The following is a 17,285-nucleotide window of genomic DNA, read 5'->3' on the forward strand; positions in this document are numbered from 1 at the left end:
AGGTCTCCTAAAGGAGAACTGGTGATGATAGGCTTTTCACATGGGGTTACAGACAGGTCATGTTCTCGTGCAAACTTGGATGATATGTAAGAACAAGTTGCTCCAGAGTCAAATAGAACTAATGTAGTATTGCCATTAACTAAAAACATACCGTACACAATGTCAGGGGCAGCTTGTGCTTCCTCGGTGTCTAGATGGTTGAGACGTCCACGAGTAGCAGATCCCTTGAACTGAGACTTTTGAGTAGCTGAGTTCTGAGGGCACTCAACGGCTTTGTGACCTGGTTGGCCACAAGCAAAGCAGGTGAAAGGCGTACCGCCTATAGGGGCTGGCGCGGGTGCCTTCTAGTTTCTAGTGCTTGGTGCGGAGCGATTCTATGCTGGGCGTTCACTCGCTGAGCGGGGACGGTTGAAACGGTCCTGAATGTTGCGGTCCTATGCATAACAGTCCCGGGTGTAACGATCTTGAGCAGGGCGGGAGTATTTGGTGGCATAGCCTCCACTACCCCTACTTGATCTAGGGTTGTCATCCCTGTCATGGCAAGAGCGTTCCCTAGATGGTGCATCTCTGTGGAACCTCTTGCGATCACGACCATGGAGAGACTCCTCAGGCTTACGCTTCCTCTCCCTGTACTCTTCTCCAGCTTCAACACGGTCCTTCTCAATCTGGATACAGCGATCCACCAGAGCACGCAATGTGTTACTCTCAATACCGCCAAACTTCAGCTTGATGTACGGGTTAAGTCCCTTGCGGTAGTAGTACAGCTTCTCCTTCTCAGAGTTCACAACATAGGGAGGTGCATAGTGAAGAAGATTGGTGAAACAAGTAGTGTACTCAGTCACTTGGTCCTTTCCCATCTTGATGTTGCGGAACTCCTCATCTTTGGCCTCCATGACACCCTTGGGAATGTGATACTCAGTGAATGCTTCGGCGAACTCATCCCACAAGATGTTGGCAGAGTTCTCATGGGAATCACTAAAACTGTCCCACCAGGTACGTGCTGCACCTGTGAGTTGGTGTGCGGCTGCTCCAACACACTCATCGTCGGTGAAGGTAGTGAGGTCAAGCTTCTTCTCCATCTCTTTGAGCCAGTCATCGGCTACAAGCGGGTCAGGGTCGGTGCCATCATAGGTAGGTGGCCTTAGCTTTAGGAATCCCTCTAGCTTCCTTTGGAAGTCATTCTACTGACCTCCCTAGCGACGGTTTGCTCCTTCAACAAGAGCTGCAAGAAGCTGGGTCTGTTGTGCCATCACTTCTACCAGGTTCGGTGGTGGTGGTGGTGGAATGTTCTCCTCAGGCGGCGGAGTATTCTCCAGGTGGAAGGGTATCCCTCCATGTCCACGGCCACAGCCACGGCCATGGTTGTTGCCACCATGTCCCCCATTTGGTTCAACTGGTTCAGGGGTGGGCGCACATCCATGGTTCATCAGGCAATTAGATCGGCGGTTCGGTATCTGCAACACGGATCATAGAGAATTTAGTGCTTGTGCCATAAGTGCTTATATTTCAATATGATTACGTGATTTTGACGATTTAAAGAAAAACATTTATGCTATCCAACACTCATTACAAAGAAGCAATAAGATCCATAAGATGCAATAAGATCCAAAACATTCATTACATAGGTTTTATTACATAGCATCATCTCCAGTAGCTACACTTGAAGACATGCGAGAATCGTACTACGCATAATGTCTCATAATACATCTCATAAGGGGTACATCATGGGGTACAACTTACGGAAGCTACTAACATGACTCATGACCACGTAGGGTCATTCTACTCTAACTTGTACACCGCAGCTGGGATACGACTGTTCTCAATCTCGATCTCCTCATCAGACTTGTGAAGTCAGGACAAGTACTTCAAGGCCTCAGCGAGCTCCTCAGTAGGCTTGGCTCCAGATAAGGTAGGGCAGGCGTTTAGGTTGAGGCGAGTCGGGGCTAACTCAAACTCCTCTATCCTAGGCTTCGTCTTACTGCGAATCTCCTTGGGTAGTTGATCCCACATACCCTTTATCTCCCTGAGGCGCTTCCTGTCAGACTTCAGCCAAGCCTACCATGTCCTCTCACACTTGTCTTGTAGGTACTCGGTCTGCCTGAGTGCCTCGATCAGGTGACCCTAGTTGCGAATGGCCTTCTTCCTGAACTCCTCTAGCTCATGAGTCATGGTCTTGTTTTGGGATTGGATTTTCAGCATATCAATCCCCTTGGATATCTCTCTGTCTCCCCTACGGTTGAACTCGGCCTTCTTGTTGTCCAACTCTCTCTGCAACTCCAAGACCTTGCTGTCGAGGTAGTAGTTCCTATTGCCTAGGTCAGCGGCTTTGTCCTATAAGTCTATGACCTTGGTTCTGTGGACTTCTTCACGACAGTTGAACTCGTCCTGTAGCTTGGCAACTGTCTCTAGTAGACTAGGTCGCTCCTATGCTCTCTGCGAGTCTCGCTCCTGGTACTCCCACCAGAGGGCCTGGTCCTGACGTCTCCTCTACTCCAGCTGGGTCACGTACCTATCCTGCTCCAGTAGGTGGATAGCTGAGACGCGAAGGCATCTATCCTCCTCGGCAAGGATAACTCTGCCATCTACGAAACTCTGCTCACTAGGGGTAAGGCTGAGGTCGAGGGCCTAGGGAAGTAGATGGAACTCGGTCGTCTTTAGGTGCTCATAGTGGTCCCTCATCACTCCATGAAGTGCCTTGTGTGAGATAGCTCACAGTCCCTCCTCGACTGTGTCCTCTATAGTCAACTCGGTGAATGCTGGGACAGAAGGCAAGGTAGTGCTAGCTGGGAACTCGACTGAGGTGACGACTGGTCCTTCGATTCCTCCTTCCTGAGCTGGCTTCCCGGTGCAGGTGACCTTGACAAGCTTGTTGGGGACACCTAACGTGACGAGAACTCGGCAGAGGGTCTGTGCAAAACCCCCGAGCTCATGTAGGTCGAAGGTAAGCTTGGCGTGGTCTAGAGGTAGCGGTCCTAGGGGCAGCCAGTCAACGTTCGTTGCCATCTGCAAGTTTTAAGGAACAGGTGTTAGTAGGTCAACATTAGGTAAGCCTTGCATAAAAGTAAATGCTGGGTCAGTATATAACCGAAAGAGGGGCTGTTCACGTCCTATTCTATCGTCCATTTCTAAGGGTTTCATCCTATGGTCAAGTATGGCTCTGATACCAACTGAAGCGACCCCGATTTCCGCGAAGGGAAATCCACAGCGTCGAAGTGTAATAAGACCATTGTAGATCATATTACCCAAATTCCAGTCGAATATCACATCCATACAACGATAATATCAGAGTACAAATAGTGCGGAATTACATAAATTATTACATCGCCGCATTAGCGGAATCAAAAGTAGCATTCATTCAGAACAGCTTGAAGATAAGATCGCCAAACTCGAGCGTAGGCATGAACCCCTCAATCGTCAGACTCCTCGGAGCTATACTCCTCAGCATAACCTGTGTGCCAAAACTTATTAGTATGATTTGTACTGGCCACTCCCAACCCTATGAGCTTTGCTTTGTGGAAATTGGATGCAAGTTGGATATAATCAAAAGGAACCTATAAGGCTGGGGTTTCCTATGTATTAGCATATCATGTATTTAATAACAATTGGTCAAGTTTTAACACCATTCACACACCCATTCCACCCCATTCCCATTCTAGAGCCAGGTTTCGATCCTGGAATCGATATACCACCATCTCCACACCATCACTATAACCATACCATCGCTCAGTCGATAGGCCAACTCCCTCTCGGCACTATCTCAAGGCCCGTAGCCCCTAGCTACGTCCGACACTCTCTTACGGGGGAAGAAGAGAATGACTCATCTCACTATCTAGTTTAAGCGAAACCCAGGAAAGGTCCATAGCTAACAAGTCAGCACATGTATCGATCGATCAACCATACACTCTACAGAGGTTTTACATAACCACAAGATCCGCCTTCCTCACTGACCGTCGTCAACTAGGCTGATTCTGGCTGCTTGCTCGCCTAGGATAATGCCACTCTACCATTCAGCCCTGGTTCACCCCAAGTCTAGCCTGGGGTGGCTGAAACTATGAGTCATGAGCTAGGTCCACAAGGTCTCCATGAAGTCTCGGAAGGGTGTGGGGGAAATCCTCCGCGCCCTGTACCTTCTTACACTGTCCGCTATCAACCTAGCAGTAGTGGCAATATCCTACCAAGTAGTCCGGCTGTCCCGCACCATATAGGGCGAGTGGTACATAAGGCTTCCCAGTGAATCTGAGTACTAGTAAGTCCTTAGGGATGACCAAGCCAGAATGTCTCCATTAGGGTTTCCATTTACTGTGCCACCACAGCACCTCCATCCCGAGCTCCACCCGTCATAGGTTCACACCCAGGTCCACCTCATATACCATTTTACCCACCACAGGTATCCATTCTAGGGGTGCCCAGGTAGCACCCCATGGCAAGACTTGCCCTAGGCTCGTCGTATACTCCAACTTGGTCGACACAACCCTCACCCTCCACACACCCAAGTCACACACGCATCACTCTCCCCATAGTCCTATTATCACCCATTTCCACCATGCATCAATGTAGTATAAGCATAGTAGAAGTGCAAGCAATGAAATGTAGTAGTAAGCGTGTGTCTAGCCTAATAGTAGGGTATGCAAGGGTAAGGTTGCGTCAAGGTAAAGGCCATCAAGTAAGCATTCTACCATGCAAGTCCTATCATAGTATGATTATATCCGTAAAGTAAAGCAATAGCAGTTCTATATTAGCCATGCATAATAGGTGCTACGAGATTAGGTGGGATGTGGCACCTTCAGTGTAGTCATCTCCGTTCTCCTCACGGTACTCACGGTCCTCGTTCATCAGGTTCTCCTCCGAGTCTGCATCGTTCGCATTATAGTCGCGTTAGCGACGTCTATAGAATAGCACAAAGAAGCAATGTAAATTCAAAAGAGCCAAATGCACTCAAACATGGGTTCATTGCGTAGAGCTCGATTTTAAATGAATTTTGGTCCTGGTTTCGTATTTTTCTGAGGTCATATGAATTAGTTATGAATTTTTGAAGTTTAAATCATTTCTGAAAATGAAAAGGCTGAATTAATCCTGGGCTGACACGTGTCACGCTGTGACTGGTCCACGTGGCATGCTGATGTCAGCATGACATCATCGTCTCGGTTCTGAGCTGACAGGTGGGGTCTAGCTGACATCAGCATGACGTCAGCATGACGGCATCAACGTCGTCAGTTCCGACAGGTGGGGCCAGAGGCTATTGGGTCACTGACAGGTGGGTCCAGTCAAAGTCAATGTCAGTCAACAGTGGGTGAACGGTCAACAGTCAATGGTCATCGGTCAGGGTCACTGACATGTGGGGCCTGGCTGCTGACGTCAGCAACTGATGTCACCGTGACGTGAGCATGGCGTCACCCCAGCTGCGTTGGCTTCTGACATGTGGGTCCCATGTGATGTCAGCATGACGTCAGCGTCTGACGTGTGGGTCCAGAGTGTCCTTGTTACTGACATGTGGGGCCAGGTCAACGGTCAATGTTGACCGGTCAACGGTCAATACGGGCCGCGTTCAAACTAGGCCTGGATAGGGCTGGATTTGGGCTGGTCTGGGCCGGGCTGACCCGGACACGTGGCGTGCTGTGGCGCTACCACGTGGCACAATTGGGCTCTTACTGGGCTTCGTTTCCTGGCTATGGGCGTGAGCGCGGCTCACGGTGGGCCCAAGTTCACGGTCCATGGACCTAAGGCAGGGTCCATGGTGGACCGAGTCCATTGTCATTTCCCCTTGGCTCGGCTCATGTGCGCTGGGTGCAGGGCAGCGCTGCTCAACTCGCCCCTCCTCCCCTGTTTCTTCCACGGCGCACTCCCGCCGGCGATGTGCTCACCGGCGAGCTTCCGCAACGGCTCAGGCATCCAATTGAGGTGGGGAAAAGCCTCCCCGCGCCATGGCGACTACAACGGTGGGGTCAGGGCGATGGATGGTGCTTCCTAAGTCACTAGTCACGGCGAACGACGGCTCAAGCACAACCGACGTGCGGGAATGGCACGGGTGCAGCGGCATTGGCCGGTTCTGTGGTGCGCATGGGTGTCACAATGCTCTAGCGGGCATGTTGGGCAGGTCGAGGGGTCCTCCAGGGTGTCCGATGGCTTTGGCCACGGCGGCGGCCTTCCGATCACGTCGGCGACGTCGGTGTGGGGGCTATGGCCTTAGAGGGGCATCACAGTGGGGTGTGTAGGCTCCTACGGATCCGTGTGGACATGGCGAGGGCGTCCAGAGCTCAAGGCAGGACTTCCGGTTCCCAGGTGGCCAGTAGGGATGTCCCAGCGGCCACGGCGACGTAGTGACGATGGTGAGGCGCACAGGTGAACCATGGGGCTCCAGTGGGGTGGTCATGGCATGGTCACGGATGTGTGCGTGGGTGCGTGTGTTCCCAATGGCCAAAGACGGCTCTAGCCTATGCGCTCCAGGTGTGGAGCGCCATGGCCGACAAGATGAAGTTCGGCGGTGGCGAGCAGAGAGGGACTGGAAGGGGCTCACCGTGGGTGTTGTGGAAGAGGGGATAGCGGTGCAGTGAAGAGTTGCAACCGTGTAGCTCCGGAAGCTGTGCAGTGCCGACCCGCGACCATGACGATAACGTCGGCATCGTCTTCGGCTCCGATGACCTCTTTCCCCGCAGCGGCTTCGGCGTTTTTCTCCCCCCTTTCTTCCCCTTCTCCCCCTTCTCTCTTGGTTTGGGTGCGCAGTGGATGGCCACCACGGTGGCGGCGGGGCGATGAGACAAGCTAGGGCAACTGGGACCGGGGCTCTTATAGCCGAGCTCGACCATGGAGCCTGGCGTTCGGCGGCTGGAGATTGAGGAGGATCGGAGGCGTGCATCTCATCCAACGGCCATGCATGGTTGCGTGGGCGCGGCGCCAAGGGGACAAGGCCATGCCCCGAGCATGACCCCTGGCCCACCCTGCCACTGTTGTCGAGCGCCGGTCGCGTAGGCGGTTGAGGCGTGGGTGAGGAAGACGACACTATAAATAGGGTGGCTGACATGCGGGGTCCAGCGGGCAGTGGCTGCGAGCGAGGCAGACGGGTGCGTGGGCGTGGGCAGCGCGCTGGACCGGCTCGTGGGCCGCGCGCGCGCTGGGAAGACGGAAAGGGTTGGCAGGCCGGTTGGGCCGACTGGCTAGCGCGGCCGAGCATCTGGCTGGGAGGCCTACTTCTTCTTTTCTTTTATCCATTTTTCATTTCTTTTCCATTGTTTGAATTCAAATTTGGTTTAGAATTTGAATTCAAAACTGATGTAGCTTATTCATTAGAGTTTAGGGAATTTTGTTTAGCTATTTTGTATAACAAAAATAGATGTAGTTTTGTTATACAAAAATAGAAATAATTCTCTTTTTTAATCTTTTATTCCTTGCTTTGATTAATTTGTTGCTTCATGGTTTATTACTTCAAAGGAGTTGATAAGCATAACATAAAGCAAATAGAATTCCAGATCATAATTTGATTTAATAATGTATGCAATACTTTATTTGTTATCATTTAAATAAACACAATTAACAAATGATATGCCATGCTTATGTGTTGACTTGGGTTGAGGTTAGACCTAATGCATCTTTTAGGTTGGGTTTCTATACATGACACTCATCATCACATGGGAGTTTTGAGAAAAATTTTGTAGTTGGTATTTTGGGTGTGTGGATTTTTGGGTTGTTACAGTACCACTCTTGGGGTAGGCGACCGAGTTGTTGGAGTGCTTGTGCCGCTTCTTGGGCGAAGTATTCGATCGTACCACTCTTGGGGTAGGCGACCGGACCCGTATAGCACAACCGTTTCTGGGTTGGCTGTTTGCAGGGTAAGTAAGCAATCGCACCAGCTCTTGGGGTAAGCGATTGCGCCCGTATAGCAACAACCGTTTTCGGGTTGAGCTATTTGCAGGGCTGCCCCTTTTTCCCCAACCTGATTACGTGTTGGTTATGTCCGTTGGACAGGGCTGTCAGTCGTACCATCTCTTTATGGTAGAGTGACAAATGCTGGCTTGGGTCTCCTTACCCAAGAAGCTATTTGGCCGTTGGCCGCCAGTCAGACCATCTCCATATGGTTGAGTGACAAGATTACCCGTGTAGCACAACCGTTTCTGGGTTGGCTGTTAATAGGGAAGCCCCTTTTTCCCTAACCTGATTACGGGTTGGTTCTGTCCGTTGGACAGGGCTCATATTTGAAGCTATTCTTCTTGAATAATCTCTGTTTTATTTCTCTTGAAACTTGAGTACAATCTATTGTACTTAATTGTAGAATCTTTTGAGCTGGCTGATATGCCAAGTGTTCTTTACAGGTATTTCATCTGGAGTCATCAACTCGTATGTGCCAGGTCCTGTTGCTATCTTCACGATGAAGGGTCCTTCCTATGGACTAAGTAGTTTGTGTCGTCCATCTTTCTTCTGGATTAGTCGTAGTACTGAGTCCCCTGGCTTTAGTGATCAGGGTTGAGTACTTTTGTCATAATGTCTTCACAACCCTTGCTGATATCTTGCATTTTGTATGATTGCACTGTCTCTTATTTCTTCTATTGAATCAATTTCTAACCGCCTTGTTTCTTCTACTTCGCCATCTTCATATTGTTCTATTCTTGGAGATAGCCATATTAAGTCGGCTGGTAGTACTGCCTCTAATCCGTAGACCAGAAAGAACGGTGAGTATCCAGTTGCTCTGCTGATCTGGATTCTTAGACCCCATACTACTTTTGGTAATTCGTCAATCCATTTTCCACCATAATCTTTCAAATCTTCATATAATCTTGGTTTTAAACCTTGTAATATGAGTCCATTTGCTCTTTCGACTTGTCCATTGGCCTGCGGGTGTGCTACTGATGCAAAGTCGATTTCTATCCCACAATCTCTTGCCCAGTATTGGAATTCTCTTGCTGTAAATGGTGAACCAAGATCTGTGATTATTCTGTTGGGCATGTGAACCTATGCATGATGTCTTGTATGAATTCCACTGCCTTTTCTGCACTGTATTTGACCAAAGGTTTGTATTCAATCCACTTTGTAAATTTGTCGATTGCCACAAATATGTATTCGAAGCCTCCTTTTGCTTTTTTGAGTGGTCCGACTTGATCCAGCCCCCAGCATGAGAACGGCCAAGCCGGCGGTATGCATATTAAGTTGTGAGCCGGCACATGTGATTGCCTAGCAAACATTTGGCAATTCTTGCATGTTCTAACGAGCTCTTCTGCATCTTTGAGTGCTGTTGGCCAATAGAAACCGGTTCTGAATGCTTTGCCGACTAGTGTCCTAGAGGCTGCATGATTTCCACAGCATCCTGAGTGGATTTTATCCAAGATTTCCTTTCCTTTATCTGTCGGAACACATTTAAGCAGTACTCCTGATGATGCTGCTCTTTTGTATAGTTTATCCCCCACCAGAACATAGTTTTTGCTTCTTCATACAACCCGAGTTGCTTCTGCTTTATCTTCGGGTAGTTTCTTCTCTTTGATAAAATCAAAGTATGTTTGTCTCTAATCACTTTGTATGACCATGATTTGTCTTGACTGGTCTGGTTCTTCTGCTTGATCTATTTCCATTGGATCTGTTGTCTCCTTCTCTTTTTCTGTGTTTCCGAGTTGTTTGATGGATGGGGCTGTGAGTTCTTCCACAAATATACCGGGTGGTACTTTTGCTCTATCTGATCCTAATTTGGCTAGCACATCTGCTGCAACGTTGGAATCTCTTAGTACATGATGGATTTCGAGCCCTTGGAAATTTTTCTCTAATTTTCTGACTTCTGCACAGTACGCATCCATATTATCTTTTGTACAATCTCAATCCTTGTTGACTTGATTGATTACTACAGCTGAATCACCGTAGACAAGTAGTCTTTTGATCCCAAGCGAGCTTGCAACTCTTAGACCATGTATTAATGCTTCGTATTCTGCCTCATTGTTAGTTGCCTGCCAAAGTATTTGTAGCACATATTTTAACTGTCTCCCTTCTGGTGATATGAATAGTACTCCTGCTCCAGCTCCTCCTAACTTTAGGGAACCGTCAAAATACATTTTCCAATGATCAAGTATTGGTTCGGGTTCTTTTTGACTGATTTTTGTCCATTCAGCAATGAAGTCGGATAATGCTTGAGATTTGATTGTTGTTCTTGGTTTGAAGTCTAGGTTGAGAGCACCGAGTTCTACTGCCCATTTTGATATCTGACATGTTGCATCTTTGTTGCGTAGAATGTCTTGAAGTAGAAAATTGGTTACCACTGTAATCTTGTGTTCATGGAAATAATGTCTCAGCTTTCTTGATGATATCAACACTGCATAAAGTAGTTTTTGCACATATGGGTATCTCACTTTTGATTCTGTTAGTACTTCACTTATATAATAGACTGGTCTTTGCATTTTGTATGCGTGTCCGGGTTCTTCTCTCTCAACCACAATTGCTGTGCTGACAACGTTCTTGGTTGCTGTAATGTATAGCATCATGTCCTCTTTGTCTTTTGGTGGTGTCATTACTGGTGATGATGCCAAGTATTCTTTTAACTTTTGGAATGCTTCTTCTGCCTCTTCTGTCCATTCAAAATTTCCTGCCTTTTTCAATAATTTGAAGAAAGGTAGCCCTTTTTCTCCTAGTCGGGAGATGAATCTGTTGAGTGCTGCCATGCATCCTATAAGCTTCTGTATGTCTTTAACTTTCTTTGGAGGTTTCATATCCATGATGGCTTTAACCTGCTTTGTACTTGCTTCAATTCCTCGGTTACTGACTAGAAACCCGAGTAGTTGTCCTGATGGTACCCCAAAAACACACTTTGTGGGGTTTAGCTTCCACTGCCATGCTTTTAGATTCTTGAAAGTCTCCTCGAGGTCTTCTATCAATGATCTGGGTTCTTTTATCTTGATTACTACATCATCAATGTATGCTTCTGCATTTCTTCTGACTTGACTCCCCAAGCAAGTTTGAATTGCTCTTTGATATGTTGCCCCTGCATTTTTAGCCCAAAAGGCATTGATTTATAGCAATATGCCCCAAAGGGTGTAATGAACGAAGTCTTGCTTTGGTCTTCTTCTCTTAAGGATATTTGATGATAGCCTGAATAGCAATCTAGAAAGGATAAAAGAGCTGATCCTGCTGTCGAGTCGATGATTTGATCAATCCTTGGTGGGACATATGGATCTTTTGAGCAATGTTTGTTGAGGTCTGTGTAGTCGATGCACATGCGCTATTCTTTTGAATTCTTCTTCTCTACTAGGACCGGGTTGGCAAGCCAATCCGGATTGATTATTTCTTTGATGAATCTTGCTGCCATGAGCCTGGTGATCTCTTTTTTGATTGCTGCTTTTCTGTCTGGAGCGAATCTTCGTAACTTCTGCTTAACGGGTTTGGACCCTTTGTTCACATCAATTATGTGCTCAGCCAACTCCCTTGGGACCCCTGGCATGTCTGCTGGCTTCCAAGCAAAAATATATTTGTTGTCTCAAAGAAAGTTGGTGAGCGCGAGTTCCTATTTGGGGTCGAGATTTGCACTGATGATTGTCGTCTTCTCCGAATCACCAGTCAGTAGGTCAATAGTCTTGGTAGCGGCTTCTTTTGGTGGTGCGAAGTTGCTTGGCTTCTTAGCTGGTATCTTAATCTCATCTGGGTTCATTTCGTTGGCCAGCAATGCAATCTCCTTTCCTTCCTTTATATCTTGTAATCTTTCGGATATTTGTACTGCTTGTACATCGCAATCATGTGCTTTCTTTAGATCTCCTTTCAATGATAATACGCCCTTTGTTGTTGGCATCTTGAGCAGTAGGTATGGATAATGTGGTACTGCCATATATTTTGTTAAAGCTGGTCTCCCAAGTATTGCGTGGTAGCATGATTCAAAGTCTGCAACTTCGAATTTGATGAATTCTGTCCGGTATTTGTCTGGTGTGCCAAAGGTGACAGGTAGGGTTATCTGTCCAAGGGGCATAGCTGCTCTGCTGGGTACTATTCTGTAGAATGGTGTGCTTGTGGGTGTCATTAGACCTTCACAATCTAGATTCATCCTTTTGAGAGTATCTGCGAAAATTATGTTAAGCCCGACTCCTCCATCGATGAGTACTTTAGCTACTGCTACTCCTGTGATAGTTGGACCTAGTACCAGCGGGTAGCATCCTACGTTTGCTGCACTGGTCCATTGGTCTTCTCTTGTGAAGTGGATGGGGTACTCTGACCAATCTAGATATCTTGGGATGGCTGGTTCAACTGCCATGATGGCTCGGTGAGCTAGTTTCTCTTGTCTTTTGCTTCGTGTGTTAGGAACACCTGAAAATATCACCACTAATTGGCGTTGGGGTTCTTGATAATCTCCTTCAGATCTCTTTTCCTCCTTGGATTCTTCTTGCTTTGGCTCCAAGTTGTTTTGATTCCTATTTTCTCTCTTCATGATTTGCCGCTGAAAAGTGCTGCATTCAACTAACTTGTGTCTGGCCCCTGGGTGTATGTGACACGACATATTTTCTATGTTTTCTGGCGCTCTTCCACGGTAGTTGTTACTCTGATAGTTGCTATTACTGTTGTAACCATTGTCGTTACGGTTGTTGCTATTGTTGTAGTTGCCATTGTGATTGCTACCATTGCTATCATTGCCATTGCCAATGTATCTTCTTTTGTTGTCTGTGGTTGCCACTAGATTGTCCTTCCTTGGTCTTTTGTCTTGCTGTCTGTAATTGGGTCTTCTATTCTCTGGGTTGTCCCTAGCAAATCTATGCCGAGTTCTTTCTTCTGACGAAATTAGCTTCTCAACAACCCTCTTGAAGTCTTCATTTGTTCTTGGGTTCTCATTGAAATAGTCCTTGTATTGCCAGTTTGCCCAGATTCCTTCTGCAAAGGCCTCTATCACCTCCCTATTAGTAATGTCGTGGACTTGAGCTCTGAATTCTCCAAATCTTCTATAGTATTCCCTTAGACTTTCTCCTCTCCTTTGCTTTACTCCTTTCAATTCGGCTGATTGATCTTGGCCTTAATTTGTCAAACCATTGTAGCGGCATTGCTTCGAGGGCCATTGGAAAGAATAGAGCCTTGATGTCGTCGCTCCTCCAACTAATTCAATAGATTGGGAGTAAACCCTTAGCCATTGTCTTGGTTCGACTTTGCCATCATACTTGGAATGATTTGCTGGTTTAAACTTGTGCGGTAGCTTTAAAGTTTGTAGTCTTCCTACGAAACAAGGGAATCTGTCGTATGGTTCCGTTCTTCCATAATCTGGCGATCATGCCCTTCTGTAATAAGACCTGTCTTCTTTTAACTCAGACTCTCCGTAGTCATCTTCTTTGTCAAATCTTCTTGATATTTCTTGGTAGCGTTGGCTCAATTCTGGTTTGTCTCGTTCTTGTTGCTTTGAGTAGTGTTCCTTCCTTCCATTGATATCAGCACTTTCTATTGGTCCTATGCTTTGAAAATTTGATTTTTTGGGTGGCTACTCCCTTTGTGGCTCCTGTGGAATTTCTTCGCCGGGTTGTTTTTCTGATCCCCCGACTTCTTTCTTCTGGTCTTCCTTTGCTTTCCCGTTATTCATGAGGGTGTACAACTCCTTTGTTAATTCTTCAATTCTTTCCCTTTTTGTATTTTTTGTGGCTTCTTTTTCCGCCTTCTTTATGTTGTATTCCGTTAGCTCCGCTTTGTATTTATTCCAGACTTGCTTCTTTTGCTTAGCCCGGTTCCTCCTTCCAGCTTTCAATTTGTTCTTCTTTAGCCTTGCTAGTCTTTGCTCATCATTTTCGTTGCTGTCGCTTTTCTCATCTGGCGAGATGTTGCCTTTTGATTTGTCTGAAGATTTTATATCTGATATCTGTGGTGGTTCCAAATGTTGTTCTAACTGCTCCGCCATGTATACAGTATACCTCTTCCGAGCTCTTCTTGTATGGTATTCTATCCTTCGTTTGGTTGAGCTGTCTGTAGCTTCTGAACTGGATCCGAGTTCTTTTCCCTCTTGATAAGGTAGTTCTTCAACGCGCGTGCCAGTCTGGACTTTGCTTGAGGTGAAAGAACCTAGCCAATGCACCACACAATCTTGCAGGGTCACTGTCATGATCATCCCTTCTTGTGCTCCCTCTAGGAGTATTCTTCTTGCTGAGTTCATCTTGTTTTGGGTAAAGTGTTGATAGACTGATGCCGCGTTGCGTAGTCCATAAGTTCCCAAGTTCTTCTTTAAGTTGTATGGGTCGTATCCCTTCGCGATCATTGTTGTGTCTCCGAGTCCAATTAGGCTTGGCCCTTGTGCCGTGAAGATTGTCTTGGAATCGGGTTGTATCTCTTTTTCAGAGTCGGTTTCGTATCCGCTTTCTTCCTTATTCCGAGTTGTATCCGAAGTTGAGAGTTTCGTCATCTTCTCAGCGAGTTTGTATTGAACTTCGTCATTGAATTCTTTTTCTTCTCGGAGACAGGTACGAAGCTTGCTGTCGCCGTCAGCCTTGCAGATCTAGGATCCGAAGACAAAGGTTGTTCCCACCGAAAAGGTCATCTTGAGGTTGAGGTCCGCTGAACTCTCGAGAAAAAATTCATCGAAAGCCCCTACCTGGCACGCCAGCTGTCGATGTTTTACCATCGATAGCCTGCCACGGGGGTACCCGGGACAGTTGTTCGGGCTTTGGCGAATAGCGGAATTCGGCGGTTACGTAAAGAGACTCACGATTTATACTGGTTCAGGCCCTTGACTTGGTCGAGTAATAACCTTACATCCAGTTTTGGCATTAGCCTGTTTGCATTGTATTGCTCTGAGTATCGGGTATCCGTTCTCTTCCTACAATGGGTACCCTCGCCAGCCCTTTATAGTCCAGGCGCTGAGAGGCGTTGTTTGTGTCCTATTCGGATACAAGGTCAGAGTCCTAAGCTACGCTTCGGGCGCCTTTCCTTGTATAGTTTGAGTTGGAGTTTCGGTTTTGCACGTTGCTTTGCTCCGCGTTCTTCTTGGCGATTGGGCTGTAGGCCTTGTTACCAAGGCCTACCTCCCTGCAGTATGGTCTATGGGGGGCCCGTAGGGTTCCCCATCGACACACTCATCTCTGGTGGAAGTTGTAACTTATAAGCGACATTCCCTTTTCATTCCATAACCTTGTATGGCCCTACATATCTAGGCGCAAGCTTCATTTTCACTCCAAATCTCTTCACCCCTTTCATGGGTGATACTTTCAAGTACACATAGTCACCCACTTCAAAAGTTAGTGGTCTTCTTTTATCAGCATTACTCTTTTGTCTGGATTGAGCTGCCTTCATATGCTGTTGGATAATACACACTTGCTCTTCAGCTTCAGTTACAAAGTCGATATCAAAGTATCTTCTTTTACCGGGCTCAATCCAATTCAACGGAGTTCTACATTTTCGGCCGTACAAGGCTTCAAACGAAGCCATCTTGATGCTTGCTTGATAACTGTTGTTGTAGGAGAACTCAGCTAAAGGTAACCATTTCTCCCATGAACCTTTGGAAGATATAACACAAGCTCTTAACAAATCTTCTAAGATTTAGTTCACTCACTCTGTCTGTCCTGAAGTTTGTGGATGGTATGCCGAACTTCTGATCAACTTAGTTCCCAAAGCCTGGTGCAAATGTTCCCAGAAACGAGCTATGAACTATGGTCCTCGATCTGAGATTATGGTCCTGGGTACTCCATGTAGTCTCACGATCTGAGAAACATATACTTCGGCGTATTTTACTACGCGATCCGTTGTGTTCACCGGTATAAAATGTGCTGACTTGGTGAGACGATCTACAATGACCCATATAGAATCATGACCTCGCTGTGTTACTAGTCCGGCGACGGCGCTTGTACAGCGCTTTGATACCACTTGTTGGCCCCTCGATCTCTGGTACGAACATATCCGACCACTCGCTCAGTGTTGCCAAGCACACACTAGCGACGCCGACCACGAACTATCATTGCGGACCACACACTATGGCTAGAGGTAGAACAAGGGAGGGAGAACAGAGCACACACACAATAGAGACCAGCGTTTTTGCTGGAGCTCTGTATAGGAGATGGCAAATCTGAACTCTATCTCTACTGAGTTGCAGTGGCAAACTATATATACAACTCTATCCATCTAGTGCTAGTACAGCTGCCATGCTGCTACAGTTACTGGATATGATAGCAGGGCTAACTTTGGTGCCTGTCCCTGCTATGGCTATAGTGCGGTAGGTGAACGATTCGACGCCTACCCTTGCAGCTACTATAGTGGAACAGCAGGGAGCCCTTTTTGACGCCACCTTCCCCTGCTGCGCATTCACACAAGGGATGTAGAAGATTATCTAACAGTCTGCCCAGTCTAGCTTCTGATCCTCAGACACGACGAAGGCCTAGCCATAGCCTTTAAGGCTATCAACTTGCTATGCGCATTCCTTCTTTGCTTCGAGCGGCTGCTTGATGAACCCAACTACGTCCTTCATCAGATTTCCAATCACCTCATCCGGAACTCCATGGTTGATGAGCTGCACGTAGTTATATTATAATATGTTCCATAGTAACCATTGATTTAATTTGCGTCATATATATTATTTGCACACTTCAAATCAAAACAAATAGAAGTCACCATATAAGGAAAACAAGCTTTTGTTACTAACTGGAGCTGTAGCTTTTTGTTGGTCTATTTGGCCATCAAGAAACGATGTTGTGTTTGATAATTGCAAGCCTAAAACCTTTTTTTGCAGGTCTTACCCAGAGGCAATATTGGTTTCAATTTTGAAGTCAAAGTAATGATGCCTCTAAATTCTTCATCGTCTTTGCGGCAATTGTTTTTTTTACCTCTCATGGATGACCTTTTTGTTTCCTATAGGATTGCTATCTAAACTATAGTAGAGCTTGTTGTTTGGTTGCTTGAGTGTACAACCCTACTATATTTAGTATGGTCTGATTCCTCTATTTTGAGAATGAAGACGTTCTTTTCCTTTATCTAACAAAGATGAGCACATGGACCTACTATGTATATCTATACATATATGTACCTGGAAGAAGCCCCAGTTGAGGCAGGCATATCCCAGCTTGGCGCACTTCTCCTCCGATGACTCCGGATTGAGCAACTTACGGAGATCGATGACCGGAATGGCGCAAGTGCTGTCGTCGCTGGCTACAACCTCCTCCGCGCTAGGATCCTTGCTGAGATACCTCTCGGGCACCTGCTCATCAACTCCGTTATTGCAAGTCTCTGCAAGAGCCTACACCTTAGCCACCAGGAGAGACCCAGTGCTTCTTGCTGCATCCGCCATTGTTAGTTTGGTCCTTCCACTCAAGCTCCTCCTCCAGTCCTCCTCCTGCTGCTCCTTAAGGTCATGTTCGCTTCTCTTATAATCCGTCTTTTTC

At 46.9% G+C, this 17,285-nt stretch overlaps 1 pseudogene; it reads right to left on the minus strand.

Moving 5' to 3' along the window:
* The window catches only part of LOC136497307 (2-oxoglutarate-dependent dioxygenase 11-like), a 35,662-nt pseudogene extending 18,471 nt beyond the window's left edge, over positions 1-17,191 (minus strand).
* Positions 17,192-17,285: the final 94 nt, after the last annotated feature.

Source organism: Miscanthus floridulus, chromosome 1 (assembly GCF_019320115.1).
Source record: "Miscanthus floridulus cultivar M001 chromosome 1, ASM1932011v1, whole genome shotgun sequence".
NCBI classification, from domain to species: domain Eukaryota; kingdom Viridiplantae; phylum Streptophyta; class Magnoliopsida; order Poales; family Poaceae; genus Miscanthus; species Miscanthus floridulus.